This window comes from Lissotriton vulgaris, chromosome 6, assembly GCF_964263255.1.
Source record: "Lissotriton vulgaris chromosome 6, aLisVul1.2, whole genome shotgun sequence".
Lineage (NCBI taxonomy): Eukaryota > Metazoa > Chordata > Amphibia > Caudata > Salamandridae > Lissotriton > Lissotriton vulgaris.
This window is the reverse complement of record NC_141694.1, coordinates 1,401,942,007-1,401,962,053: the sequence shown is the minus strand read 5'-3', so window position 1 is coordinate 1,401,962,053 and position 20,047 is coordinate 1,401,942,007.

Sequence of the window (20,047 nt, the reverse complement as noted above, 5' to 3'; positions counted from 1 at the left end):
CTGATGATATGCCGCAGATAGGTCAATGGTCGAAAACCAAGTTGCTCCTCTTAAAGTAGATACCATTTCATTGATCTTAGGTAAGGGGAATTTCTCAATCACAATATTATTATTTAGGTGGCGTAAATCAATACATAGACGAATCTTACCATTAGGTTTTCGAGCTACGACCACAGGAGAAATCCATTCCGATGTCTCTATTTCTTTTATCACTCCTTTGCGTAATAGTACTTCCAATTCACTCTTAACCTCATCCCTTATTAACATTGTGGTAAATATTTAATTACGGTCCTAATTTCTATGCAGGTAAGTACTTAAAATAAAATAACTCAATCGGAAAGAAAGACGCAGAGTCCGTGGTGTTAGAGTTCTTAGGGGTTTTATTCCTTAAAAAGGAATGGTTCTTGAACCGGATATCGGATTCCTGACACCACTGGGGTTCAGGAAGGGATAGAGCATACTTTATTGACAATACATAACTTTTATACTTAATGCACATAATGAAAACCAATGCAGAAGGCGTAACAGCTGAGAGAAACAAGATAAAAACACACACGTGTTAGCAATACGTAATCAGAAGGCGTGAACTAGAGCGTGTACAGAGGTGCGTGCTAGAAAACGTCATATGAAAGTGTCACAAGTGGGTTGGTACATGGCAGAATCTTGCAATGTCAGCGGGAATCTGAGGTCTGGATGCGCGCGCAGCTGCATGACGTGTGACTGACGTAAAGCTGGAGGGTGCAGGGGACTTGACATTTACACTAGGGAAAAGAGACAGAAGTCTGGCATGTCAGATCAACTCGTTCCTATATCATATCTGATATCTGATGTTTGGGAACCATATTATCTAGAAGGAAAGGTCTCTTGGGCAGAGGCTATCCTATACTTGACTATGAATGCGTGCATATGTGCCTGCGTGTCTATGTGTGAAGCGAGGGGGCCATGGGCCTACCATGGTAACGGGAGCTATGAATTACTTGCATGGAGACAGAAAGGCCGGGCCCTTTGCTCTGCAGCCGGGGATTGTTTATCTATTCTGCTGGACTGGAATGTGTTTTCGGGAAGCTGAGCTTGGCTATATTGATAACGTGAAGGTAACATACTGTCTTTGGCAGGCAAGCAGGCCGAGCCAGGCTCCGCTCGCCTCGCAGGGAGTAGGACAGAGTTCACGGGGGGAGCATCCCACGTTGCAGTTACAGGAGGCAGAAATGACTTTGAAAAGAGGCTCGATGACAGAAAACAGGGCCTAACTCGCACAGAGCCAGGAATACGTGAAAATGCACCATACAAAGACGGTGGCAAGGCATACTTAGGAACGGAATATCCGACCCATTCAGGGTGGATCTGAAAGAGGACATGTTAATGTTGGACGCAAATGTATTTGCGTCTTCATAGCTGGCACAAGAGGGAAGCTACATGCACTTTAAGCTCGTACATGGAGACGGTGGGGTACACGTTAGGGAACATTTCTTGACCATAAAATTTATATTTCCTCATTCCCTCCTTGTTCCCTACGGACCCTTCATGATATATCAATCTTCATTAATCCATTTATCTGTGTAGTGAGCATCATCTGCTCATCCTTTTTCACACGAGTTTTAGAACTTTGACTTGAATGGGGAGTGCAGGATGTGGCGCACAAGCCGCAAATCGCTGGCCCACATTGTAAACATAGACAGCAACTGAATACTATAAGTAGTGACAGTATTTTCCATCCCCAAGCAGAAATAGTAGTCCAGAGCCAACCGGACCAAGTCCAAGTGCCTGGATTCTGGTGTATCTGACTAGCTATCTTATGGAGACGTGTAATAGCCTTATATACGGACGGAGCATTATCTGGGATGAAAACACAGCAAGCTGACCCAAGGACTTTACAGGCTCCTCCTCGATCGGCTAGTATGACGTCAATAACAAGACGATTTTGAAGAACGACAAGTCTCTTAGCAGAATGTTCCTCAGTCAAGTTACCTAGGGCGGAAGTAGTCTCTTTTACTACTGCTTCAAGAGTTCTGGTCAAGTGACGGATAGACTTACTATTAAAGATAGCTCCTAAGTAGGGAAAGAAACCTTTATTGAAATCTGTGTACTGTTCCCATGCTGTCTCAGTATAGTCGACAATCGGGAGATCTCTTTTTGGTCTGTGGACTAGACGGGAATTTCTATGATAATCAGCTGGAGCTAGGAAAACAGGTGGCAGTAAGAATCCAATGTAACAGGTCCCATCCCAATCTAGAGGCAAACGTATGTATGCTGTCTGACCACAAATGAAATAGGAATGACGTGTAGCTTTGAATGTGGACTTGCCCTTATCACTAAATTCGACCACAGTAGTACATTTACTATGACCAAGGTGTACGGAACCATTCTTTCTGACACATAATTCACCTTTGACTGGTAGTACTGACATAGTGGGCAAGTCTGGCTCGGTTTCGGATTCAACATTCAGAATCATGAGATTAAGTGTAAACTTTCCCAATCCATATACTTCATTTTATAGATCAGTCCCTGTCTTTCTGGGAAGTCCCTCTTTGTCAGGATAACATATTTTATGCAGAACTGTGTTCAGGTTTCCCCATACCCAGTTACCCTGATAAACTACGGAATTTGAATCTAAGGCATTAATCAAACTAAACCAGGCGCCACATGAACCATTGTGTGTGAACGGGTACGGGAAGAGGGGCAGAACTCCCCTGTATTTCTGGTAGGGAGGGAGTCGGCCACATATCCAACAATTAGTAGCGTTGCTGGTCTGATGAGAGTGATGTAACATACTAATGAATGTATTGTTGCGCAGCGCAAGTCGGTAAGACAACTCGTGAGGGGGTAACTCGCTAAAAGAATGCTCGGTAGTATTATTAGAATGTGCACGTGTAGCAATAGGAAAATAGATATGCAAAATTATACTTGTGACAATAATAGTAAGACTTAAAGAAAACATAATCCATAAGGTAACAATACAGTAACTTTTGAGAGATTTGCAATATCGTTGCTTCTTGATCTGTTTCTCTCTATCTCTCTCTCTATTGGGGTCTAGGGGATACATGTCAGAAACTATTTAACCGATTCACCTAGGGGAGGACTTAAACAATTAAACTGTCTGACTTGCTAGACAGCAATTTTAATTTATACTCCTCTTGCGGAGTTTTCTCTACCATGGGGAGTTTAAAGTCACTAGAATCTGGGCAGTCCTTTGAGGGGGTGGAAGAGTCAGTCTCTGGCAATAGTTCATTACATTTTTTAATATGACTCGTATGGATCCACCCCTTGCGGCCCTCGACCTTGATTGCAGTCCTCGTGGTCAGAAGGACGAGCTTCGGCTCCTGCCAACGGGGCTCCAGCGGACTCCTCCTGTCGAAATTACGTATCAGGACAGTATCTCCGGGACGGACATCGTGTGGCTTCACGTCAGTGTTGTCGGGAAAAGCTGCGGCAACCTGTGAACGACATGATTGGAGTGCAGACATCAAGGAGGCAAGGTAATCTGTCAGCATATTACAGTCAACATCGGTTATTTTCTTAGGCATGGGCGTCCCCCACATATTTGGTGGCCGGCCAAAGACCACCTCATACGGGGATAGCCCTGATCTCGAATGTGGGACCATTCTCATATAGAACAGTGCAACTGGTAGGGCGACTATCCAGTCGACCCCTTTCTCTTTACATATTTTTGCAAGACGGGTTTTCAGTGTCTGGTTGTGCCTCTCTACAAGGCCAGCGGCCTCGGGATGTCGGACGCAATGGAATTTCCACTGATATCCTAGCAGGAGTGAAACCTGCTTCATGAGCTCGGATGAGAATGGCTGTCCATTATCTGAGTATACGATACGAGGCAAGCCGTACCGTGGGAAGAATTCTCGAACCAGCTGCTTGGCAGTGGTCGGGGCAGTGTAATCTGGGACTGGATATGCTTCGGTCCAACGGGAAAGTGAACAAGCAACTACGAGGACGTACTTGAATCCTCGGCAACGTTCCATCTGGATATAATCCATCTGGAGGACTTCAAAAGGGTGATCGGGAGGATGAAATCCACCTTGCTCTACAGGGACGCTTTTACCTGGATTGAACTGACAACAGATCATGCAAGTACGCACTTTCTGTTTTGCTGCTGCTCGTAAATGTTTGTTGAACCAGAGATTCTGTAAACTGTCTAACATAGCTTTTTCTCCCAGGTGTGCTGGGCTATGTGCTGTATTTATTACGACTTGAACCATAGAGTCGGGGAGAAACCATGTAGATTTTCCCTTCGTCATCCATCCCTGATCTGTCTGGACCCCTCCTAGTTCAGTCCATTTCTTGATTTCGTCTGGAGTAGCATGTGTCTGAATATCGATTACATCTAGTGTGGGATCCCTAACTGTCATACAAGGTGTCGGTACTATTGTCTTTGTCACATCAGTTGTCTGGATGTGAGTCAATGCGGTATGTTTTGCTGTTTGTTCTGCCAGGTCGTTACCCTGGGAAATAGAATCTGTAACTTTAGTATGTGCTTTACACTTCATGATGGATATGCCTGAAGGCAGATGTATTGCTTCTAACAGTGCTTGAATGAGGGGACCGTGTTGGATCTTGGCACCGTGAGAGGTCAAGAAACCTCGTTCTTGCCATAACATTCCGAAGTCGTGTACAACTCCGAAAGCATAACGTGAATCTGTGTATATGTTAACATTTCTGTTCTTGGCTAGTATACAGGCTCGGGTCAGAGCGATAAGCTCTGCTGCTTGAGCGGACAGTATATCAATACGGTGTGTTTCTTTGACTTCAGTTTCGGTGGTCACTGCATATGCGGCCACTAGTTCTCCTGTGCTTGTTCTCATACATGAACCGTCCACGTAAAGTGTCAGGTCTGGATTGGTCAGTGCAACATCTGTTAAGTCTCGTCGGGGCTTTGTTACTGCATTAATGATCTCTATACAATCATGCGGGGCTGAATCTGTCATAATCGAGGGTAACAATGTGGCAGGATTTAGAATGTTACAGCGTCTGATTTCTATGTGTGGCTGGAATAGTGTCAATTCATAACCTGTCAGTCGTGCTATAGTCAGGTGTTGAGTCTGTGTTCGGTTTAGAAGGACTTCTACAGAATGTGGAACTTGTACTGTTAACTGGTGTCCTAATACTATTGAATCGCTTTGTCTGATTGCTAAGGCTGTCGCTGCAACTGATTTTAAGCACGCAGGCAGAGCCTGGGCCACTGGATCCAATGTACTTGAAAAATAAGCGCAAGGCTTATGCGAACCTGCTTGATCTTGTGTGAGGACAGACAACGCTGTACCATCACGTTCTGTAACAAAAAGTGTAAAAGGTTTGCTGTAACATGGTGTCGCTAGAACTGGTGCTTGACATAAAGCTTTCTTTAATTCCTCAAAAGCCTGTGTATGTTCCTGAGTCCAAGGGAGGACAGTCGAAGTCGCTGCCTCCTGCGTTGTCAACTGTATCAGTGGTTTAGCTAGAAATGCATACTGAGGAATCCATTGTCTGCAGTACGAGGTGAGGCCTATAAAGGCCCGCACTTCCTTTTGTGTCTTGGGTTGTTGTAACTGTGCAATTAACTGAACTTGATCAGGTGTGAGCTGTCTTCCCCACTTGGACAGCAAGTGCCCAAGGTACACCACTTGCTGAACACAGAATTGCAGCTTCGAAGGAGACACCTTGTGTCCCTTGTCGGCCAGAAAATGTAAAACTGTCAGTGATGCTTGTTCACATTCAGGTTCACTTCGTGCGGTGATCAGCAGATCATCGACGTACTGTAGTAAGGCAGTGTTAACTGGCATTTGGATACAGTCAAGTTGTCTTTTTAGCGCTTGGCTATAGATGCTGGGGCTTTCTGTGAATCCTTGAGGTGTGCGTGAAAATTTGAAGCTTCGGCCATTTAAACTGAAACCGAAGAGATATTGGCTCTCTGGATCAATGGGTACACTGAAGAAGGCGTTCTTGAGGTCAATTACAGTAAAGAACGTCGCTTCTGAATCAATAGCAGTCAATAAGGATGAGATGTCGGGAACCACAGGATACTGTGGTACAATGCATTTGTTCAGTTCTCGTAAATCAATCACCAGCCGATATACTGGCGGTGCATTGGGATCAGTACGTTTAAGAATCGGAATGATAGGGGAATTGCAGATATTGGAGTCGGTTTCTACGACCACTCCTTGGGCAATGAGCTCTTCAATGATTTCCAGTAAAGCCACTACAGCATCAGGTGGTAACTTGTATTGTCTGATTCGGGGTAAAACAACTCCTTGTTTGAGTGTAACACGGTATGGTGTAATGTGCATACAACCCACATCGGTTGGGCCTTGTGCCCACAGGTGTTTCGGTACATTTTTCAATCTGACATCAAATTCTCGTAATACATAGTGACCCTTAAAGTCACGTAGAAAAAGTCTAACTCCTTCCGGAGAACAACATATCACTGCTCCTAGAGCCTTCAGTGTCTTGATACCTAACAAGTTTTCTGGGCATGATTTTGTGAGTAACAGGTCTGTAACACGTGATAATGGACCTACTGCTAGGGGGACAGGTTCTGATACTTCATTTACAATCGGCTGTCCTGAAAAACCAAGGGAAACATTCTGTGAGCCTGAGAGGGGTGCCCCTGGAACTTCGTCGTGACTGATCGTGGTGCGACTTGCCCCTGTGTCAATTAGAAACTTCCTATCTTTTCCTAATACTTGACTATGCACATAAGGACCCTCTTGATCTACAGGAATCTCAATAAGAGGCAAGCCAACCTCCCTCTCTAGGCTATTTCAGTGGGGAAGACAGCTCACACCTGATCGAGTTCAGTTAATTGCACAGTTACAACAACCCAAGACACAAAAGGAAGTGCGGGCCTTTATAGGCCTCACCTCGTACTGCAGACAATGGATTCCTCAGTATGTATTTCTAGCTAAACCACTGATACAGTTGACAACGCAGGAGGCAGCGACTTCGACTGTCCTCCCTTGGACTCAGGAACATACACAGGCTTTTGAGGAATTAAAGAAAGCTTTATGTCAAGCACCAGTTCTAGCGACACCATGTTACAGCAAACCTTTTACACTTTTTGTTACAGAACGTGATGGTACAGCGTTGTCTGTCCTCACACAAGATCAAGCAGGTTCGCATAAGCCTTGCGCTTATTTTTCAAGTACATTGGATCCAGTGGCCCAGGCTCTGCCTGCGTGCTTAAAATCAGTTGCAGCGACAGCCTTAGCAATCAGACAAAGCGATTCAATAGTATTAGGACACCAGTTAACAGTACAAGTTCCACATTCTGTAGAAGTCCTTCTAAACCGAACACAGACTCAACACCTGACTATAGCACGACTGACAGGTTATGAATTGACACTATTCCAGCCACACATAGAAATCAGACGCCGTAACATTCTAAATCCTGCCACATTGTTACCCTCGATTATGACAGATTCAGCCCCGCATGATTGTATAGAGATCATTAATGCAGTAACAAAGCCCCGACGAGACTTAACAGATGTTGCACTGACCAATCCAGACCTGACACTTTACGTGGACGGTTCATGTATGAGAACAAGCACAGGAGAACTAGTGGCCCCATATGCAGTGACCACCGAAACTGAAGTCAAAGAAACACACCGTATTGATATACTGTCCGCTCAAGCAGCAGAGCTTATCGCTCTGACCCGAGCCTGTATACTAGCCAAGAACAGAAATGTTAACATATACACAGATTCACGTTATGCTTTCGGAGTTGTACACGACTTCGGAATGTTATGGCAAGAACGAGGTTTCTTGACCTCTCACGGTGCCAAGATCCAACACAGTCCCCTCATTCAAGCACTGTTAGAAGCAATACATCTGCCTTCAGGCATATCCATCATGAAGTGTAAAGCACATACTAAAGTTACAGATTCTATTTCCCAGGGTAACGACCTGGCAGACCAAACAGCAAAACATACCGCATTGACTCACATCCAGACAACTGATGTGACAAAGACAATAGTACCGACACCTTGTATGACAGTTAGGGATCCCACACTAGATGTAATCGATATTCAGACACATGCTACTCCAGACGAAATCAAGAAATGGACTGAACTAGGAGGGGTCCAGACAGATGAGGGATGGATGACGAAGGGAAAATCTACATGGTTTCTCCCCGACTCTATGGTTCAAGTCGTAATAAATACAGCACATAGCCCAGCACACCTGGGAGAAAAAGCTATGTTAGACAGTTTACAGAATCTCTGGTTCAACAAACATTTACGAGCAGCAGCAAAACAGAAAGTGCGTACTTGCATGATCTGTTGTCAGTTCAATCCAGGTAAAAGCGTCCCTGTAGAGCAAGGTGGATTTCATCCTCCCGATCACCCTTTTGAAGTCCTCCAGATGGATTATATCCAGATGGAACGTTGTCGAGGATTCAAGTATGTCCTCGTAGTTGCTTGTGCACTTTCCCGTTGGACCGAAGCATATCCAGTCCCAGATTACACTGCCCCGACCACTGCCAAGCAGCTGGTTCGAGAATTCTTCCCACGGTACGGCTTGCCTCGTATCGTATACTCAGATAACGGACAGCCATTCTCATCCGAGCTCATGAAGCAGGTTTCACTCCTGCTAGGATATCAGTGGAAATTCCATTGCGTCCGACATCCCGAGGCCGCTGGCCTTGTAGAGAGGCACAACCAGACACTGAAAACCCGTCTTGCAAAAATATGTAAAGAGAAAGGGGTCGACTGGATAGTCGCCCTACCAGTTGCACTGTTCTATATGAGAATGGTCCCACATTCGAGATCAGGGCTATCCCCGTATGAGGTGGTCTTTGGCCGGCCACCAAATATGTGGGGGATGCCCATGCCTAAGAAAATAACCGATGTTGACTGTAATATGCTGACAGATTACCTTGCCTCCTTGATGTCTGCACTCCAATCATGTCGTTCACAGGTTGCCGCAGCTTTTCCCGACAACACTGACGTGAAGCCACACGATGTCCGTCCCGGAGATACTGTCCTGATACGTAATTTCGACAGGAGGAGTCCGCTGGAGCCCCGTTGGCAGGAGCCGAAGCTCGTCCTTCTGACCACGAGGACTGCAATCAAGGTCGAGGGCCGCAAGGGGTGGATCCATACGAGTCATATTAAAAAATGTAATGAACTATTGCCAGAGACTGACTCTTCCACCCCCTCAAAGGACTGCCCAGATTCTAGTGACTTTAAACTCCCCATGGTAGAGAAAACTCCGCAAGAGGAGTATAAATTAAAATTGCGGTCTAGCAAGTCAGACAGTTTAATTGTTTAAGTCCTCCCCTAGGTGAATCGGTTAAATAGTTTCTGACATGTATCCCCTAGACCCCAATAGAGAGAGAGATAGAGAGAAACAGATCAAGAAGCAACGATATTGCAAATCTCTCAAAAGTTACTGTATTGTTACCTTATGGATTATGTTTTCTTTAAGTCTTACTATTATTGTCACAAGTATAATTTTGCATATCTATTTTCCTATTGCTACACGTGCACATTCTAATAATACTACCGAGCATTCTTTTAGCGAGTTACCCCCTCACGAGTTGTCTTACCGACTTGCGCTGCGCAACAATACATTCATTAGTATGTTACATCACTCTCATCAGACCAGCAACACTACTAATTGTTGGATATGTGGCCGACTCCCTCCCTACCAGAAATACAGGGGAGTTCTGCCCCTCTTCCCGTACCCGTTCACACACAATGGTTCATGTGGCGCCTGGTTTAGTTTGATTAATGCCTTAGATTCAAATTCCGTAGTTTATCAGGGTAACTGGGTATGGGGAAACCTGAACACAGTTCTGCATAAAATATGTTATCCTGACAAAGAGGGACTTCCCAGAAGGACAGGGACTGATCTAGAAAATGAAGTATATGGATTGGGAAAGTTTACACTTAATCTCATGATTCTGAATGTTGAATCCGAAACCGAGCCAGACTTGCCCACTATGTCAGTACTACCAGTCAAAGGTGAATTATGTATCAGAAAGAATGGTTCCGTACACCTTGGTCATAGTAAATGTACTACTGTGGTCGAATTTAGTGATAAGGGCAAGTCCACATTCAAAGCTACACGTCATTCCTATTTCATTTGTGGTCAGACAGCATACATACGTTTGCCTCTAGATTGGGATGGGACCTGTTACATTGGATTCTTACTGCCACCTGTTTTCCTAGCTCCAGCTGATTATCATAGAAATTCCCGTCTAGTCCACAGACCAAAAAGAGATCTCCCGATTGTCGACTATACTGAGACAGCATGGGAACAGTACACAGATTTCAATAAAGGTTTCTTTCCCTACTTAGGAGCTATCTTTAATAGTAAGTCTATCCGTCACTTGACCAGAACTCTTGAAGCAGTAGTAAAAGAGACTACTTCCGCCCTAGGTAACTTGACTGAGGAACAGTCTGCTATGAGACTTGTCGTTCTTCAAAATCGTCTTGTTATTGACGTCATACTAGCCGATCGAGGAGGAGCCTGTAAAGTCCTTGGGTCAGCTTGCTGTGTTTTCATCCCAGATAATGCTCCGTCCGTATATAAGGCTATTACACGTCTCCATAAGATAGCTAGTCAGATACACCAGAATCCAGGCACTTGGACTTGGTCCGGTTGGCTCTGGACTACTATTTCAGCTTGGGGATGGAAAATACTGTCACTCCTTGGAACAATACTACTTATAGTATTCAGTTGCTGTCTATGTTTACAATGTGGGCCAGCGATTTGCGGCTTGTGCGCCACATCCTGCACTCCCCATTCAAGTCAAAGTTCTAAAACTCGTGTGAAAAAGGATGAGCAGATGATGCTCACTACACAGATAAATGGATTAATGAAGATTGATATATCATGAAGGGTCCGTAGGGAACAAGGAGGGAATGAGGAAATATAAATTTTATGGTCAAGAAATGTTCCCTAACGTGTACCCCACCGTCTCCATGTACGAGCTTAAAGTGCATGTAACTTCCCTCTTGTGCCAGCTATGAAGACGCAAATACATTTGCGTCCAACATTAACATGTCCTCTTTCAGATCCACCCTGAATGGGTCGGATATTCCGTTCCTAAGTATGCCTTGCCACCGTCTTTGTATGGTGCATTTTCACGTATTCCTGGCTCTGTGCGAGTTAGGCCCTGTTTTCTGTCATCGAGCCTCTTTTCAAAGTCATTTCTGCCTCCTGTAACTGCAACGTGGGATGCCCCCCCGTGAACTCTGTCCTACTCCCTGCGAGGCGAGCGGAGCCTGGCTCGGCCTGCTTGCCTGCCAAAGACAGTATTTTACCTTCACGTTATCAATATAGCCAAGCTCAGCTTCCCGAAAACACATTCCAGTCTAGGAATCAGTCTCACTTTGTGCATCTTAGGCTCAGCATTGCCCTTAAGGACAATCCTGTGTTCAAACCCCTTCAAGACACCCAAATTCATTAAAAAAAACGTAGGAAATTCCTTAACCAAAACATCACTCAAGTTACTACCCTCATCCATTATAAGCACCTTTTCTTTACTGTTCAGGTCCAAGATTATATTAAAAAATTTCTGGTCAAACCACCCCAAAACTGATGGTCCTACCTTGGCTACATACCCCTCGTAGATCTACCCTTAAAACGGAAAGTAAGCAATCTGGACCCTAACATATCTATCTTCTCCCCAGTATAACTTACAGGATTAATGTCCGAAACATTCATTTGATCTCCAATCCTATTCACAAACTTCTTTTTCCACACCTCTTCATTTACAATTGTGTAAGGAGATCCAGAATCTGCATACACACTCACATTCACTCCCCCTAAGGACACCTCACAAATGGGTTTCCCCTCCATAGAATTCCCATCTATGTTTATCACAAAATTCCCTCTAACATTTTTAACACAACTCTCATCCCCATTAAAATCCTCCTCAACACACTTTTCTTCGTTCCAAATACATTTCACATTTGCCCTTCTACGGCACATTTTACTAAAATGTCCGACGAGACCGCATATTCCACATTTCTTTTTCAAAGCTGGACACCCTTTACTGAACGCCAAATGATCTCTACTATCGCAGCGATAGCATCTCCTCTCTTCAGGTCTCTTATATCTCTTCCTTGATTCTTTGAATTTTGAACATTCAACCTTCCTTGACTAGGTTGAAAACGATTTTGCTGTGTAAAGTTCTTAACACCACTTTGTATCTTAAATACAGCTCCACCAGATTTATCTCCATCTTTCTCAGTCTCTTTAATAACAGACGCCCATCTTCCTGACATCTCTGATTTTCTAATTATGGCCAAAACATCCTCCAAGGGGGCATCTCCATTCACCCAAAGACGATCTTGTATGGGTGAATTGTTGTTATGCATCACCAACTGGTCTCTTATCAAGTCATCATGTAAGATTCCAAATTTGCAATCTATAGTTAACTTTTTAAGTCATCAAGCCATTCATCCACCAGTACATCCTTATTCTGTTTCCTCTGAAAGAACTTATACCTCACGACCCCGATGCATACTTTAGGAGCAAAGTATCTGTCCATGTCTCCGAGCGTGTTCATAAAAACATCTAAATTGGTATCCTCAATCTTAGTCACTCTTGAGTGAGTCTTTAACCCAATAGGACCCAGCGAATGTAAGAGAATTCTCTTCTTTTGTTCCACTTTCATCTTACCCTGTTCATCTATCGCAGCTATATAATTCACAAAATATTCTTTCCAGTCCACCCATTTGATACTTGGTTGTGAGCCCGTGGCCCAGAAAGGTTGCGGATTGCTTATAGAAAAATTCTGTTGTGTCATGTTTCCACCTTGTACCTCAGTACCACGGTCACCTTGTTCCATTTAAATATAAAGCACAACTTCCATCACTCCAACTGATTCAACTGCTCCCAACACTATTTTCTACTTATGTCTTTCCTTTCCTTCTTTTTCCTCCGTTCAATTTTCTTTTTTTTTTTTAAATATTGTTCAAACCTGACTATCTCACCTGCTTCCTTACGTTCATATACATATAAAAAAATATATAGTTCTGCCTCCCACGCTCACCGTGTAAAAAAAAACTTCAATGCTTCACAGTTCCTCCTCGAGCTGCCGTTGTCGAAAATCATCCGAAATTCATCATTGACAAGAAACGCTGTTGATCTCAATCCCGATTGAATTAGCTTCCCAAAATGGCTTCCACGCAAGGTCACGCTGCGTGACCCTGTGCGCTGACGTAATTCTGGCTCCGATGCCCCCACACACGCGCTAGTACTCTGGCGCTCTTCTCCATCAGCGAGTCAGCCACTACACGCTGTGCTCGCTTCTGGAACCCAATGCAGCTCGAAAAATGCCGCTGTGGACAGCTTCACCAACCGCCACACCACCAAGCCAAGGTAAAGCTTCTCAATCTTTCAGCAATGTCAAAATACATTACCCTGCAGACTGACTGTAACCAGAGTTCTTCACTCGGTAGTATTCTTGTTGAAATCCCGACAGCCTTTAAATCCAGACACTAAAATAAATCTGTGTAAAAAAAAAATTATAAAAATCGATCCTTCCATAAAGAGATAATCCTTTTGCAGTTTCCCTCGTCGCCACGTTGTAGTGATGAGACAGAGGCCAATTCCGATATAAATACCTTTAATGGTATTATCATAAATACAGGTAAGCAGGTGAGTGCCAGTGTTGTGGGAAGGATAGGGTGACACGGGAGTAGATTTCAGATCTAATTTATTACAAGTTTATAACAAGGGCTCACAAGGAGCCTGAAGAATATGGGCACTAGCGGCAAGGCGAGCACAGCGTCTGCCGAGTGACAGTGGTGGCGTCACATAAGTAATCTCCGAACATCCGGAGATGACGCTATGTGACGTGCAGTAGTAAACATAGAAAACACATTCCACAATAATGTTATGCAGGTACATTCCTCAACATCTCCCTTTTCCTCAATGAAACATATAAGGTAAAACTAAATATGTACAGAAATAAACAATCATTCGATTTTGTAATCATCAAAACTTTTTGGCATCCTGATAATTCTTCCAGAATTAGATTTGGTGCGTGCAGTATCATAGTTGCTGTCATAAGTCATTTGTCCGCCAGTGGACTCATTACTCCCACTGGGAAAAACTGGGTCAGGATTATTTTGGTCTGTCTCATCAAAACTGTTTTCTGCCATTCATCTCCTTGGCCTTTCACCATTTCTCCTTAAGACATTCAGGCTACCATCCAAAACTGAGTAACTTTGGTTCTCTGAAACATTTTCCCATTCAAGTATACTTTCATCAAGATCACTCTCTTTTCCGTCTTTGCCTCTCATTATAATTTTTTCTTATCCTTTTATCAATTTGATTACATCATCCTTGCTTCTCCAGCCTTTTCCTTCAATACATACAGACCCTCTAGATGCTTCACACACACTAACAGGAATGCTATATGCTGATTCTCCCTTTGCTACTTTGAATGGCTTTTTCACCAGGATCCAATCTCCTGGTACTATATCCTTATCCTTTGCTCTGTTTGTCATATCAGAATACCTCTTGGTCTTTTCCTGTTGACACATGATTCGCTCTTTTACTTTGAGATCTTTTTCTCTTATTTCATCTGCTGTGACTTCATCTTTGTACCATTTATTGAATTTTGGGGTAAGTATACTATTACATTTCCTTCCCCTCATCAGGTAAAATGGCGTGTGTTTTGTCGCCTCGTTGGTTGTGTTGTTGTATGTGTTTATTTTTTCACGTAGGTACTCTTTTACATTTAGTTTTGAAGCAATTGCTAGTTGGATGCCTTCTTTAATTAATTTATTCATCCTTTCCACCTGACCGTTACTTTTGGGGCTATACAGTGGCGTTTTATCTTGTTTGATCCCTGTGTTTTCCAAAAACTCTGTCATTTGGCTGGACACAAGCTGGGCACAATTGTCTGATACAATAATCTTTGGCTGCCCCTCTGATGCAAACACCTTTTTTAGAAACTTTATCACAACACTTGTTGTCACTGTATTCACAAATTTGTATTGTACCCATTTGGAATAATATTCGGTCAGCACAATTATGTTTTTGCAATCTTCTTGTAACACACCGAACGGCCCTGCAAAATCTATTGCGACCTTTGACCATGGTCCGTTAGCTATTTCTACCATTTGCAATTCTCCTCTACTGATTTTCCAGTGCTTGTCCGGTTTGAGGCATTGCTCACAGTTGTTAATGTTGTTCTTCACATCGTTATCCACTCCCGGCCACCAGTAATGCATTCTCAGAATGTTCCTTGTGGCAGTACTACCTGGGTGACCCTTGTGAGCTAGTTGCACGATTTCTTTCCTCAGACCTGTAGGTGGTATGAATAAATCGCCTGTTTTGAGAAATCCACTTTCTATGGTCAGTTCTTCTTCTATTTGCTGATAGCTTTTTAATTCATTTTGCAGATTCCTGATTGGAGGCCATTTTGTTCTTACATGGTTCATTACTTTTTCCAATATTTTCTCATTCTCTTGGTTTTGCAACCACTCCTCCTCTGTTATTTATCCGCTGCACATAGCAGTTGCATCCACCCATGCTACTACACATTCGGTATCATCAAGTGAGTCATCTGGTTGATCGCTCACCGGTAGGCGTGACAGGCAGTCAGCTCTGCAGTTCTTACCGCCTTTTATGTGATGTATGCTGAAGTTGTGCTCTTGAAGCTTTGAGAGTAGTCTTATCAATCTGGAGCTTGCCTTGCCATTTCCTCGTCCCTCACCATCCATCATGTAGACCAGGGGTTTGTGGTTTGTTATGAATGTGAATCTCTTGCCCCACAGGTAGTCTTTCAATTTTTGCACTGCCCAAACGCATGCAAGTGTCTCGCGTTCTATGGTGCTGTAGTTTTACTCATTTTTATTCAACCTTCTGGATATGAATGCGATAGTGTTTTCATTCCTTCCTTGAATCTGGCAGAATACAACCCCTATCCCTTTGGCACTAGCATCCACTCTGATCACATTATCAAGTTCTGGGTTGTAAGGCTTTAGTGCAGGCGCTTCAGCTATATCTCATTTTATGTTTTTAAAAGCCTGACTTTGTTCATGTGACCATTTGTAACTTACATTTTTCCTCAGTAGTTTTCTCAAAGGCTCAACTATGTCTGCATATCCTTTTATGAAATTTGAGTAGTACTCGTATTCCAGGTCTTGGGCTCAAAATTCCACGGACCTGATAATTCTCGCCTCGTGCCTATTCCAATCATGGGGTCCCACTCTGCAACTCTGGGCAATAGCTTGCTTAATCTCCACAACAGCCCCCACAACGCTAAGGATGCCTGGGGGTGCCTAGGAGTGGACGCCTCACAGGGAATGCCAGGATGGGTTCCACAGCGGTATTCGTACAAGCACCTTGAGACCCTTGTGGGTGAGTAGTGCGCTATACAAGTATCAATTTACAATTTACATTTTACTCGCTGTTGCCCAGGAATGATTTTAATGTTTCCTTGTCGTTGGGTTCGGGAGCTTCTCTGATTGCTTTAACTAAATCATCTTTAGATGTAATCCCTTCAGAAGTTAAGACATGACCCAGATATTCGATTTTGTTTACCATGAACTTGCACTTATCTTTAGAGACAGTCATCCCTCTATTTTTTTAGTACACTCAATACCCTCTCCAGGATTTCAATGTTCCTTTTCGGTTGTTGAGTGTATCAGGATGTCATCCTGGAATGCCTCTACTCCCTTCATTTCACCAAACAGTATGTCCATCAGCTTTTGGAATACACCTGACGACGAAGCTAAACCAAATGGTAGACGGATATATCTGTATGCCCCAAACGGTGTTATAAATTTGGTCAGTTTTTTGCTGTCTTCTGTCAAACATACCTGATGGTATGCCGCTTTTAAATCTATTAAGGTGAAATATTTTGATCCCGTGACAGATTGTAGTATCTCTTGGATCTTAGGGAGAGGCTGACAATTCACTAGGATATTTTTATTTAAGGATCTGAGGTCAATGCACAGTCTTATCTCTCCTGTTCTTTTCTTTTTGGAAACAACAATTGCTGATACCAATTCTGATTCTTCGGTTTCCTCAATCACTCCTTCCTTGTTTAATTTTTCAAGAACCTTTTTTAATTTGTTTTTAATTGATAAAGGCACGGTTCTTTCTTTATGTTTAATTGGGACAGCACTCTTTTTCAATTTTATGTCATGTGTAAACCCTTTTACGCAACCAATCTCATTTTTGAAGACTTCTTTGTACTTTTCCAAAGCACTACCAACATCTTTGTGTTCCTCATCCATACCTATACTGTTTACAAAATCCTCTCTTAGGATTATGGGATCTTTTGCTCCTGGTTGCAAGATTACTCCTAGCTTTGCCAAGTATCTCCATCCAACTAGGATCTTTCCCTTTCTGCCACGTAGATTTTTGTATTGATCACTCTCTCCCTGAAGGTAACTGTGTCCCAGAAATATCCCACCATGTCTATGTCCTGTTCCCCAAAAGCCTTTGGGTTAATGTCTGTTTCCTGTAATTCTACATCTTTCCATTTTTCCTCAAACAGTTTGTCTGATATGATGGTGACTGGTGATCCTGAATCGCCCGTGAATTGCAATTCAACGTCACCAATTTTAACTTCACCAATTGGTCCCTTTATTTTGCCATCAACCATTTCAACGTACAACACTATGTTAGCACACATTTCTTCGTCAAAGTCACCTATAGCGTTAACCTTTACATTCCCATATGTCATTTTGGTTTTGCATATGGGTAGTGTAGTGACCCAATTTTTTACATTTTGAAAAATTTTTAGCAAGTGCTGGGCATGTCTTACAGTCAGCTAGATGCTCTTGAGAACCACACCTGAAACAATTCAAACTTTTGCCTCCTACCTTTCTGTTGCTCCAACTTTTTTCATTGCCTTTGTTTTCACCTTTTCTTTTTTCCTGTAAGTAAAACACGTTAGCATTACTACTTGTGCAAGATAATTCTTTTGTGAATATCAATGACCTCTTTATTCCTTTAGCGATATCCACAACCTCCTGTAATGTTGGTTTTTTACATGCAAGCAACCTTTCCTGCACCTTCTTGGAGTAACAGTAAAATACTACTTGGTCCCTAATATAAGTGTGAGTCATTTCCTCAAACTCACACTCTCTTGCTAGGATTCTTAAACATGCTATGTACTCCTCAACTGTTTCTCCTTCTTCTTACTTTCGTAATGCAAATGTGTGCCTTCTCACCATTATGTTATTTTCCTCGTCAAATTGTTTTTCAAGTCTCTTAACCGCCTCTTTGTACTCGTCTAATGGTATGAAAACTCCTGGAGGGCTTTCATATTCCGGCAAGCTATCAAACACTTCTTGTCCAGCTTTACCTAGTAAACCAAATAAAAGCGCTGTTTTCCTTTCTGCATTGTATCCTTTTCCATCTATAGATATAATGTAATTTTCGAATGCTCTCAGCCAATTTCTCCATTTCATTACTGGCTTTCCTGGCTCATCAAGGAAAAGTGGTGGTACACATATATTATTGCTCTGCGCCATTTTATATTATAGACTTTAATATTCTTTATACCCTTTGTATTATAAATTATTTATTAATTCCCTTGCACTTCCCTATGTGATTTTTCCTTACATATTATTGATGTTACCACCTTAAGCTGCTTATTGTATTTATTTCCTTACAGTGTGTTGATATTTCCACTTTGAGCTGTTTAAAATCTCACATTTATTTTCCTTAAAAGCTTCCTTCAGTACAATGTCTTTATTCCTGCTATTCAGACTTTTCTTTTTAGTCCCTATGAAGGACTGGGTTATTTAGAACCCAGCGGTGCCAGGGCACAACACCTGAAACCTTCGTGGGTAACCTGCTCCGGCGTACGAATCACAGAGACACGGGACACTTCCTTCGGCGTCAAAGATTCAAGCTTTATTTGCTGCAGGGAAACACAGAAACCACGGAAGTACAACCAGTGTAGTTCAGAGTGACTGCTTCAAATTGGTTCTGCGGATCGCTCCTTTTATACATGATTTTCCCATAGAGTTACATTGAACACAAAAGTTTATGACCCGGTTCCCACAATTATCCCCCAGAGGGGTCGCTTTGGTCACTTTAATACACACAAGGCCCGGAACATAAGTGCGGAAACATTTGGCGGTTCCCAACTGTAAAAACCCATCTTCCCAACATTAGTGCATTCCAATCGGCAATAAAACAGATCAAAATAGGAACAAGGACAGGTGTAGAGGAAGACGGAGACAGTGGGGAGATCGGAAAGGGTGTAAAAAGGGGAGGTATCGAGAAACACGAGATACAGGCATCAAAGGGACGTGCCTAATGAGATGCACGGCTAAGACAATAAACCGGCACGGCGAGATGAGCCTCGAGCGGGGCCATCTGCCTTACAGTATCATCCCCCCTCATCATAGAGACACTTACAAAGAACATGTGTCTTCCGAAAATATCTTGGGAGTCCCAGGGTCGCGAAGCGGACAGCGTCCGTTCGCTGGCTACTTGAGGGCAAGAGACAAAATGGATGCCGTATCTACGATGGAACCCGTGGGTACAGATAGAAATACCCACGTAACAAACTAATGGTTTAGGTTAGCGCAGCGAAACTGCGTACACCCACTAAACTCGTCATTTGCGGTCCATAGATACCAGACTCGACCATATTCGTGCGAGTCGAAAACACCACTTACAATTGTCACGGAACCTCAGACGCTCCTTTTGCCCTCATGTAGGCAAGCACTAGTCGGAATCATACTCGATATTCATCAGACCATCTAGATGTTGCTGTAGCATAGCTCTGTCCAACCGAGTCCCCTTGGTAACAGGCGGCTGTCTCATACACGTTGTAGCACAGAGGCCACATAAGGCAGGACCGCACTGCACACAAAGGCAACACGTGAACAGGAACGCCACAACGACTCCGATGATCATCAGAATCTTCCAACCCCAAGTCGACATCAGGCCCCAAAACCACCCAAGTAACGTCCAATCCCCTACATCCACGTGTATGGATTCGGAGATCTTATGCAACTTCGAGATGGCTTGATAAACGGTCGGAGCATTATCAGGAATGAAAATACAGCAGCTCGAATGGATCACCTTACATACCCCACCATGATCTGCTAAGATCACGTCTAAA